This window comes from Symsagittifera roscoffensis, chromosome 2, assembly GCF_963678635.1.
Source record: "Symsagittifera roscoffensis chromosome 2, txSymRosc1.1, whole genome shotgun sequence".
NCBI classification, from domain to species: Eukaryota; Metazoa; Xenacoelomorpha; order Acoela; family Convolutidae; genus Symsagittifera; species Symsagittifera roscoffensis.
In genome coordinates, this window is record NC_087063.1 from 73,246,044 (window position 1) to 73,256,883 (window position 10,840).

The following is a 10,840-nucleotide window of genomic DNA, read 5'->3' on the forward strand; positions in this document are numbered from 1 at the left end:
TTGTTGAATTTTTTTGCCTTTTTCTAGAAATGTCACAAACAAGGCCCATTAAGTATGACATGACCCATGCGTGCGAGGCGATCGTTGGTGGTCGACTTTGTGCGACTTTGTTCGACCTCCTTATATCCTTGTTATGATAGCAATTTATCAGTATCACCTCAATCCAAAAATTAAGAGTTACACTCAATGACCAGAGCCACGAAAATCATTTGATACCGCACCGCAATTTCATGTTTTAAAATTGATTATAGGGGACAACTGCTGCTCAAAACAATGTCATTAATCCATTGTTCTCGGAAAATTACACAATGATGCGATGATTTTTCTAACCATTATAATAGTGTATTCGCTAACATAAAAATCCATTTAAGTCCATTATAAACGATAGAAATCGATGTTGTTTATTTCGCTCATTGGTATTTCCGCGAAAACCGAAAATATTAGAACCCCGATTTTTTGCAAAACTTTGAATGAAAATTGGACTCTTTTCCAGTAAAAATAAGCTTCCCGCCCCACGTTTGCCCCACTCTTTCTCCGTGTTCATTTGTATCAAAAAAATTCTATCCATCATTCTATTAGTTCAGAATTTCTTCCCGTCAATTTTTCTAGTATTGATTAAGCATAACAAATTATATTAACTGAACACGTTATTTATTTTTTATGCATTTATCTATCTTGCCTCATCAACCATAGCCATGTCTTAGCGGTAATTTTACTCAATGTGAAATGTTTCTCAGAATTGATAAGCGCAAAAACGACCTAGGAATGATCCTTTGACGCTAGCTTTGTCCGATTTAACCTTTCTTTTTTTTGTTTATGTACTAACGGTTTTTTTTTATTTTGATCGAGTTTGATTGATTTTTGTTTATTACTGAATACTCACCGAACAATTTAAAAAATTGTTTTGCCCCAAGAATTGGTTAACAGAAATGTTGATAACTATTACAATGGTTCATGTTCACAGTTGAAAGATGTTTTTTTCCTTTTGATTTAATTTCAAATAATGTTTCCAATTTTTTAATGTCTCCAATAATTAAACACTGCTTCTTGCATTAAAAAAAAGGTGGCACGGCGAGATATTAGTTAAAAATTGGGATCAAACATGAAATGCCCCTTCCCTAAGTGAACTACCGTAGATTGCCATTCCCAGACATGTATTATTTCTGAAAAATAATTCTGTAAAAAATATGCATTTCATACAAACGCGCTGTTAATTTTGTTCAAATATTACTCACAGCATTAGAAAATTTAATAAAAACTCACATTACCAACAAAATCAATTGAGCCAATTTCCAAAAATACCATTTCATTTACCTTGGCAAGCAGATTCAGCCAACTAACTTGTCATGTTTTTTGGACTCTAGACATTATGTAGCAACTCATGTTTGGGGCATGGTAATGAATGTCAGGTCTCTAACATGCCATCACAACTCCCCGATTCGAGATTTTTCACCTAATTTGAAGCAAGATTTGAGCGGTTTGAGCGGTTTGAGCGGTTTTTTTTAAACAATTACGCTCAAAATCTTGTTTCAAAATGAGCGGTTTGAGCGGTTTTTGAACGGTTTAACTTAAAAAACCGCTCAAAAACCTTCCAAGATTTGAACGGTTTTTAGCGGTTTATCTAAAATAAACCGCTCAAAAACCGCTCAAGACTTGAGAGGTTTATCTAGAAAAACCGTTCAAAAACCGTTCAAATCTTGCGCGGTTTTTGGGCGATTTTTTTAGATAAACCGTTCAAAAACCGCTCAAACCGCTCATTTTGAAGCAAGATTTTGAGCGTAATTGTCTAAAAAAACCGCTCAAACGCTCAAATCTTGCTTCAAAAGAGACTAAAAACCTCAAATTGGGATCCTTTCTCGAGAAGACAGCGGGCATGGAAGATTCTCTAACAAAACCGTCGAACAATTTTTTCAACGTTCCAAAATTTTTAAAAATATTCAGCGGACTGAAAAAAAAGAAAGAACTTGATAGGCGAGCAATCGCATGTAGCCCACCCTAGCACAGTGCGACATAAATTTTTCTAGAACTACAGCAATCTCGTTCTCTCTCTCACTCTCATCTCCTTTGAGATACTTGTGTTTTGGTGTGGTTTACTGTCCCCCACACTCCTTCATTGTCCCTCTTTTTAGTTATCGAGCCGATTTACACCCATGTTGCCTTTAGAGAATTCGACCGGGACAATATGGCGCCCAACTTTATTTCGCCTTGTTTTTTCAGCTCTTTTTTAACATTGTTGTTGATTTATCAATTATATATGAAAACAATTTTGTTGTCAATTTTCTTTTGCTTTGAATCGGTTTATTGTTGGTTGCTTCAAATTGTTAAAAGACAAGTTGTTTCGTTGCAAGCGCAGAAGTTTTTCTGACAATTTATACGGCTTCCTGTTCATCTTACGTCCCAAATATGCGTAGTCAGAAGGAAAATGTAGCCAGAACGATAAAACCCAATAACGGTTGAGCGTTTTTTTGCAGTTACTACAACAAATTGCAATTAAATTGGCACAAACAGCCTCATTATGTTCCACAAAAAGCAAACTTATTGCAAGCTGTGACACCATCGACGTAATTTCTAGCAATATGAACAAAGTTGACTCGCTAGTTGACTCGCTAATCTTTTTGCCACTCTTTTCCCGAGCATCAATGATAACCTCACTCTCAGTCGACATGAAGTCTTCATCACTGAAAAACGCCTAGTGTGAACCACTTCATACCCACAGGATGCCAGAACTCACTTTTTGTCTTCCCAACCGCACGCTTATGATACTCAACTCCACAGAAGCCAACTGCAGGACACCGCAACAATGCCTGAATCGATTTCGACATGTCAGATAGTTTGACTCGTCATTCGCGCACCCCACAAGCACGATCTAACCTTCGGAGCTCAACTCCAGTTTGACAGGACAGCAACTCGACCATCATCAACTACATGCACAAGTAACAGACGATCTTCATACCAGTACACCTCAGCATCTTCATTGAACTCACTTAGCATACAAGCAATCAACCATCCTCATTCGGATTTCAGGTTTGAATTCAGTAACCAAAAAATTACAATCTGTTCACCGCCTTCAGACAGTTTTCATTGAACAGAGAACGCACTGCACCCTGCAAAAACCCGCCAGGTATATACAAAGCACATCAGCCGACATAACAAACCCCGTCATTAAATCGAAATTACAGTAAGGACTTAGCCATTCCCACACTTATTTTCAACGGCAGAGCGTAATAAAACATGACAACTTTGACCGGAAACTAGCCGACCCGATGTTTCGAATAATCACAACCAATCAAAACCAATCATACGAAAAGACGAGAAATTATAACGGCTTACTCAGGACACGCATCGATAATCAACCAAATAAAAGTGCAGCCAGCTCCAGCACCATTTATGAAGAATATGATCAGCAGCCGCCAGCACAAGCCTTATCAGAAGACCCGGCCGAAATTCATCCACCAATTTCCACATCAGTATGGACATGAACAGACAACAATCAGAACCTTTCAGATTTCCTTGCACCCTAAAATGCGTGCGACACATAAGCTAGAAGCAAGGAACATTGACATCAGCAAGCAGCAGAAGAGTTTCAAAACTTTCAGGTAATCTGTTCCAATTGTCAATCCTTTTGTATTAGACCAAAAGCCGGAACAATGTGACACTCTACATAAGGAACATGTTCAACTCGGAGAACATCGAAGGCATGGACATCGACAACACGGACATGCCCCACGCGGAGAAGAATACGCATCTAGTGCAACTTGTCTCCGGAGACACAAAGTTTCTCATCGTCGTATATGGATGCAACGAAGTAATGGACAGCTCAGCTTTCCAACTCCTGGAAAAGGACTTTGGAAACCCAACGAAGTTAGTACCAACTTTCCTTCGACAAGTTGACAACATCAGCAGCCCGAACCTATGACACAACAGAGGCTAAACCTGCAGGAAACGGTTGAAGCCTTCATAACTTTTGGATTCTAACACGATCTCCGCTCAACAACGAACAATCAGACAGTTTTGGTTTAAAAAAAGCCGACAACCTGAGGAGTGTAATGGAGTTGCTACAGCCTTCAACTAAATCTCAGACAACCTTCACCCATCGAACTGAGCTTATGATTCAATAACCACTCCAAACCCTACAGGTACCTGCCCTGCACCCATCAACAAGCACTTGCAACCAGCCGACCGAATAATCACGACAATAGCCCTAACGTTCAACGCAAATTACAGCAACAACAGCAGCATGAACACAGAGAGCAACGAAACGATCTTTGATCCTACCTCAGAAAGAAACCCAAGGACTGACTACAGCATGCCAAAGTTCTAATACTCTGCCTGAACTGCCTCATTGCCACAACTTTGCCGACTGCCCAATCAAGTCAATTCTATCGGACAAAAAGAAGCTGCAAGAAACACCACACACCACAACCCAATAGCATTCGCATCAAGTACAAGGTAACGACTTCGACAAGGCGCAAGGTCATCACAATTAGGAAAGCCAACAGACACGATGACGCAACGATTTGTACCTCCATGACTAGGACATGAAAATCGAATCGCCACAATCCGGCCTTGCCAATAAAGATATCTAATGGCAATCATCTTCTACATTCCTACGCCAGTCTTCAATTACCTTTCAATTGAAACTATATCTCCAATGAAACGCCAGGATTCAGCTTAGTCAAGCCCTGACTTCATCCTACACAGCTTTACTTATATAGCCGTTGCGAGTGGACTTTTCAAAAATCGGCATCAGCCATTTCAACCGGATGAAACCGTCGACATAAAGGAGTGTTATCCCTCAGTTACTGACCCTGAGCTTGACCAAAGCCATCTGCCAAAGGAATCAACAACTTCATTGTACACTTATTGCAACACTCCCTTCAAGGGAAAACGAACTCATCATAGGATGTGACTTCGCCAAAATAGTAACACCAACAGAAGCTATCTCATCAAGACATAGTATACCGATTGGAAAAGGAAGTATTTGACACCTTAGAGTCTTCGAAGCCTACCCAATGGACACTACGAAGTTGTAATGCTTTGGAAATGCGACCGATATATGTCCAATAACCGATAGCTTGCCAATAAGCAACTAGACAGCTTTCTGCAGCGACTACAAAGAAAGCACACAATGGCAGCCAAGCACCAGGAAACCATCGACAATGATTTTCAGAAAAAAAAACGCCAACGAAGTCGACGACCCCCCAAAGAATGATGAAACAAGAAAATGGTATTTACCTCACCACCCATTAACGACTATCAACAGGCCGTGAAAATTTCGAGAGAGTCTTAAGCGCCTCTAGCGTCTTCAAAGGAGTCTCAGTTAATACTACCCTTCTGATTGAACGGGGCTTCCTCTTAAACCTCACCGGTATGGTCGTGAAGTTTTGTGAAGATCAGGTAGCCATCTCAGCAGACATCGAGGCAAAATTTGAGCAAGTCTTCGTTAAGCCTGAAGATCAACCTTTCCTACGAACATTATAGAAAAACGACCACAAAACCACATCAACTACCAGTTTACTTGACACGTTTTAGGTGCAATGGATTCGTCTTTTGTTAATTGCTTTGCTACACAACAATGTGCCAAAGACAACGCCGACAAATTTTTTCCTAGTTTATGTGAAATCATGGTAGAGATCATCTTCATGAACGACCTTTGCATTGATGTAACAACGTCTGCCGAAGCCACGAAATTTTTGAAAGACATTGAAACAATGTTTAGCAGTAGAGGTTGCAATTTGACGAAGTGACATTCAACTCTAAAAGTTTCTAAGCTGAACAACGAGAACAACATGGGAGACAGCGACAGCCTCATATCAGACAAAAGATCTTTCAAAAGAGTTCTGGGAGTCAAGTAGAAACCCTTATATGTATATTTAAATGATAATATAAAAAGCATAATGTCTGTAATGCTGTATAAAAAAAATGCTTATATGAACAAATGTGGTGCACGACTTTAGTATCTAAATAAATCTCATATAGGAGGGATAAAAAGTTTCCGCAGAAGAAACTTGGAAGCTTTTATTTTTTTAATTGGTTTTATTGCGCCAATGAAAACCGTTTTTATTTTCATATCTTAGATTCAGTATATATCTACTGCGGATAAAAGTTTCGCTTGATGGAGTCAAAACCAATTGTGGATAAAGGTGGAGAGGGTACTAAGTTATGACATCAATTTTCATCATAACTACCCTATTCCTATAACTTATTTCTTAGGAGTACACGCGCTGAACAAAGTATAGTTTAAAAACTTCCAAAAACCATCCAATTTTTAGATTAGGAGAGCTCTGAAAAACCTTTTAGTCTATATATTGACATACTTTTTGAAAAAGACCGACTCGGTCTTCTCAAAAAATATATCAATGGATAGACTGAAAGGTTTTCTTTAGATCGGATTAATTGACCCACGCCACAAAAACTCCATTCTTTGTGAAAAAATGCAGCCGAAAACCCAGTTTTTGCTATCAGTCGTCAGTATTGCACGACTAAATACGCCACCACTATTTTTAATTTCGAACATAATTTTTAAGAAAACAATAGTTAAAATGCGAAAACCTATTTACTTACATATGCCCTGGATGTCGATTTATTTTTGAAACAATTGATTTCACAATGGTGATAGCTAACCAGATGATAGAAATGAGTGCTAATTCATAAAAACAAAACAATTTTAAAAGTTGTTCACGTCCATTGCCACCAAAAGTTATTCAAAATTTTTTTGGTTGAAATAAAAACCAACTGTGGTTGGAGAGCTATTGAAAAACACACAGCCAGTCAATGTGGTGGATCAACACTTTCACACACCAAAAAAGTCAATCAAAAATTACTTTGTTCTCTTTACATAACCAGATGTCGAAATTTTCTTTTCATAAGCAACTTTTTTGCGTGCGCCAATGGAATTCAATGAATAATCCTATAAAAATTGTAAAAAGGAAACTTAAACGCCACAAACTTGATGGCTATAACTAAGAAGGTAATTTAACACTAAGTCTACCATTTTTAAAATGAAGATCACTGAAAAAATGTCAACTGAATATAGGATTCTGCAAAATGCATTCCCATTTTTGCTTATTGCAAATTGTAGCTACAGAAATTATACTGGAGCACAGTAAAGAAACAGATTAAATTTAAGGCACAGAGTTGCCGTGAAAGATGGTTTTCAAAATTTTTAAGGTGAAGATGACGTTAGAGTTTGATTGGAAAGCTTGATTGGAGAACAGTAGCAGATTTAGGGGAAAATTAACCGAACGCCCTCCCCTATCCTCCCCCCTTCCTCCCCCCAGGAATTCGACCCCCTGCCGACCCAAAGGGTCCCCCTTTGTACTATTTTGAGATGCCCATTTTTGGGTGACGAACTGTATAATTTTTCCAAAGGTGCCTTTTTCGCCTGTTTCTTCAAAACTTCACCTGCGGCGCCAAAAATTTGGCCAAAACCGGGTCTTTTTTTAGTGTTTTGAGGGATTTCAGAAAATCAATTTGGTCTACCTAAAAAACTTTGGTCTACCCCGAATGATAATTTTTAGAACACCACAAGTCTTGATTTTTCATCTTTTGAGCTCCAATTCATAGGTTGGCTGTTACATACTAAAAGTTTTAGTCATATAATTGATTTATTGAATTTTATACATTTTCTATTAGGTTGAGAACCAGGTTGAACTCACATTTAAACCCTGCGCTGAATCAGTTTAAATGCGCTGATTGTTGGCGATAAACCAGGCGATCAATACTGACTGGTGTTAATACCACTGAAAAGGGCAAAGAAAGCTCTCAAATATCACAAAATGCTCCCAGAAAACCTCCCAAAAACTCCCATAACTAGCGCAAAAAATGTGACAAAAACTACTCATGCAAGCCACAAAAACATTATGCGCTTACAAAAATCAGTGCCCAAGAAGTTGAAAAAATTTAATTGCCAATTTTTCTTGAATTCATTGATTAAAAAACATACTTTACAGAACTGAATCATCGACAAAACATTGCCTATTTATTAGGGAATAATTTATTTGCCAAATTGTACTGAATTAGCAAAGACGATTATGATCCACCTAAATTCGACCCAGAAACTTGTTAGACGAACTTCGTTTTAAAATACTTTGCTTTCTTAAGTTTCAAAATTCAAAGAAAAAACCAAGCAAATTTCGGCGCAATTCATTTTTTTCTGAAGCAAACTTTTTAAAAACTTTGCAGAATTTTACGTTTTGTGATAACAGTCCAGATGCACAAACTTTTTTTCATGAAGACTCCTTTACCTATTGTTGCGTGACAGTAGAGCAATCTGATTCTTAGCGTCCAAGATTTTTTGGGCTGCAAAAAAAACTTAAGACGACTGCGGCTCCACTATGGTCTTAGCTAGTCTGGTGATATGATTTTCCATCACTTCCACCCTGCCCTTTTGATAAAACGCAGAGACTTTTATTTCGCACAATTTTCAAGAAGTTTAGAATAGAACAAAACTGCTCTTATGATCTAACGCAGAAAGATACATTACCTCGTGTTGCTTTCCTTGAAATTTTTGATTGATACACTTCGCATAGTTATAATAATGGCGTTTAAAAGCGGATTGACAGTAGAGCAATCGGATTCTTAGCACCTGTGATTTTTTTGAGCGGAAACAAGATGTAGCCGGCTGGTGCTCCACGGCTGAGTTGGTTTCAGCTAGTCTGGTGAAATAAATTTCTATCAGTTTGTCCCTGCCTGTTTTTTTTTATCTAACGGAGAATTTTATAATTAATCTTGATCTGAGAAAACATGACATGACAACCCTTTGATACGCAATTTTTGTTGAACTAATTTTAACCCGATGTTTGAAAGAAAAACCTAACTGCCCTCAACCAAAACACCAACCCAAATTGACCTTCAAAAACTGAAATTTTTAGTCATTAAATTTCATATTTGCATTTCAAAAAATGTCAGTTACAAAAAAATGCCAGTAATAAAAATTCTTTCGAGAAACCGTTTTCGAACAAATCAGCAAAACGTTTATTGTATTTTTTGTCCTCACATGTTTTTTTTTTCAATAACCTAACTTATATTACTTCCAGCTGCTTTGTTTTGCTTCAGCTAATTTTTGTGATAGATGATTAGTCTGGCTCGCTCAACATTATTTTATATTATATTATAGTATATTAATTTATGTTATATCCCATTATATTATACTATTTTATATTATTGTATTTTTTATATTATATACTATATTGTGTGATATTATGATATGTTATATCATTTTATAGTATATTATAATATTTTATAATACACAGTTTCTATAAACAAGAAAGGCAGGTTTTTCAGAATATCAAAGTTGAAACCAAATGCTTCGCAATATCATTTTGGTCAACGATTATTTAGTATATGATATATTATTTTATATTATAGTATACTATTTTATGCTATATCATACTATTTCAATTACATATAATTTTACATGAAATAATTATTTTATTTTATGTTATATTATTTTATATTATGTTATGTTATATTATTTTTTATTCATAGTACTATTTGAAATGATTTTTATATATAATGTTTTTATTTTACACTATACTGTGTTGTATTATAGTATATAATATCATATTATTTTGTATTATATTATTTTCTAATACACAGATTTTATTAACAAAATAGACAAGTTTTTTCAGAATATTATTGTTGAAACCAAATGGTTTGCAATGTCTTTTTGGCCAACGACTTTGAACAAAATTAATCAGCAAAAACACTGGTCATTGCGGCGCTAGCTTTCAAATCAACCATGAGTTTTTTTGCTGAAAAACAGTCCCAAAACTTTAATAAACGGAAAGCGCGATAGCTCACAAAGATCCTATTAGTTATTGAAAATTGAGACAGGAGAAAAATCTGATACATTGTGCAAATGAATGTTCTCGAGCTACAAAAAAATCAGCCAATTGTAGCTCCTGACTGGCGCTTTTTTAAATACCTTGTGATATTTAATTATCGGTTTGGCCCTGTTTTTTGTTCCAACCACTGAAAAGGAGGAGAAATTTTGTATTCGGGTGTGTTATTGCTTTTTTTTGCTCTTTGTTTTCCATGCAAACTCAAGTACCGCAAATAATCATTGGACTGCGTTGATATTTTCCAAAAGTTTTTCCAGTGTTGAGATAAACCATTTTTTGATTTTTTGTCCTAATTCATGCAAATAAAGCAAGCGAGCAGGCTTAAAAGCTAAAAAATTCCTCCTTTAAGACCTCGAAAGTTAAATTTAAGCATTTAAAAATAGTTTTTAGCGTTTTTTAGCTTCATTTTGGGAGCCAAAAACTTCAAAAAATTCAAAATTTTCTGCTAAGTTTTTTAAAAAATTAAATAATTTTTTTTAGTTTTTCTTGTCATTTTTCTACAAAAATTGTTGTCCAATTTGTATATGTTATTATGACTGTCTAATATGCCTTAAATACATTTTTACGTCAGATCCTTTTATCACACCACGCAGAAAAAATCTACACTAATTTAGAAAAAAAAACTTTCTAAACCGTAGTTTTCTGAAGAGTATGGTTGGAACATTCAGTGCTACTTTCACCGTAACCCACTATCCTTGTTATGTGACACGTTAGGTACCAAAAAATCAATAAACCTCAATCTCGGCAGGGTACTCATTTTTTTGCCAAAATTTAGAGAACACGACATCTATTTGATAAACTTTTAATTTTGGAACAAGTTCAGAAGCGGGTTATGGGGGAAGCACCGTCGTAAACCTCAAAAGCAGTCCTCCCTCAGTACTATTGTATGACACAAATTTTTGGTGTAAATATATGTAAGAAAATTTAAGAAGAGAGAAGTCAAGCACGCGTTTGTTTCGAAAAACCTCTAAAATGTGTTTTTAAATGTCATGAAA